The sequence below is a fragment of the Rhagoletis pomonella genome, unplaced genomic scaffold, assembly GCF_013731165.1.
Source record: "Rhagoletis pomonella isolate Grant_MI unplaced genomic scaffold, Rhpom_1.0 Rhpom_scaffold_00004, whole genome shotgun sequence".
Lineage (NCBI taxonomy): Eukaryota > Metazoa > Arthropoda > Insecta > Diptera > Tephritidae > Rhagoletis > Rhagoletis pomonella.
This window is the reverse complement of record NW_023458558.1, coordinates 20,911,475-20,912,971: the sequence shown is the minus strand read 5'-3', so window position 1 is coordinate 20,912,971 and position 1,497 is coordinate 20,911,475. Positions and strand designations below refer to the sequence as shown.

The 1,497-nt window shown below is 32.3% G+C and overlaps 1 protein-coding gene across 1 annotated transcript in view; it reads left to right on the top strand.

Moving 5' to 3' along the window:
* LOC118738139 (spastin-like) overlaps nt 1–1,497 on the top strand; it is a 6,452-nt gene that overhangs the window by 4,343 nt on the left and 612 nt on the right. The gene's annotated exons all lie outside the window — the stretch shown is intronic.

Genomic DNA, 1,497 nt, shown 5'->3' with positions numbered 1-1,497 from the left:
TTCCTCAAACCCATTTCAATTAATTTCAATTTCGTAAATACATTTCTGTTTTTATGAAATACATTTGCATTTTCCTGAAACACATTGTGATTTTCTGTAACAAAAATGACCTCTTCTGAAATGGGTTTGTGTTTTTCTGAAAGGCATATTGAATATCTGAAATACATTTGCAGTTTTCTGAAACACATCTGAGTTTTTCTGAAACACATTTACTCGTTTCTGAAACACATTTGAGTTTTTTTGAACGGAAGCTCCAATTTCTCGTGTGAACGCCCAAAAAGGACTTTTTGTCATTTTTCGAAAATGAATGTCAGAAATGAATGTTTTTTTCCAACGTCTAACAGCAAATAATATGTAGATTGTTCAGTATCAGAAAATGTGTCTGTTGAAAATCGGACTTTCCCCTTGCAGTGTTGGCTACCTACATTCGAAATATGTAAACGTAAAGTAGCTATTCACGCCTTTCTGGCTATCAGACTAACTGATTATAGATTGATTGCTCAGAGCATTTAATTATTTCAGACTGAATTAAAAATATTGTCACTTAAACCGATAACCAGACAGGTGTGAATGGCTGCATTATCGCCGTTATTTTGTGATTTGTCAAATTTTATTAAGAATAACGTTTAATATTATTTTACTGTTACTTATCATTAATAGCCCAATGTTCATTGCGGAAACTTTTCATTTTATCCGAGTTCAATAGATTCTTCAAAGACAGCCGCTTCAAGACGCCACACAATAACAAAACAGAACAAACTAATTGTAGTACATAGTTATTACTTGAAATGGATAGCAAATCAAGACGTTTAATTATATGTAATTGGGTTTCAAAATGGACATGGGTATACAAAACATGGGTTATCAATGCGAAAATAAGTAATACGTATTAATAAGAGTCTTGTTAATAACAACTTAATAATATCGGCATACATACATATAAATAACACCAAACAGGTATAATCAAACACACGCGTATTTATTAATATGTATGTATACAATGTACATATGTAGATTAAGCAATCGCTTGCGCGAACATCAATGGAATGTGCCAAGATATAGTTTAAATTTAAATTTTATTTTTTGTATAATTAATGTTAATTACTTTTAGACAAGTATGCATGTAGCTTTTATATTTGTTCCGTTGCAATAGTTTAATTCATATATTTGTGCAAAAAGAATCTGAAAATCTGTTCTAGCTGCCAAAGTTAAGGCTGAGTTATGCACTCGTAGCATTTCACTGTCTATACAAACATCACTTGTGCAACATAGTCGTGATTATACTTCACGTGCCACAATCACACAAATTTGACCGCTCCTATTGTGGCACTTTTGAGATCGTTAAGGATACATAACTCAGCCCTAAGCTAAATAATCGCTGCCAAAACGGCCCTTAGGTTATGCGCTGACGATTCAAACGCTCTGCATTTTTTGTTTAAACAAAAATTAAAAATTCAACAACAAAAAACTCTGACGATTGGGTAACATGCGAACCAA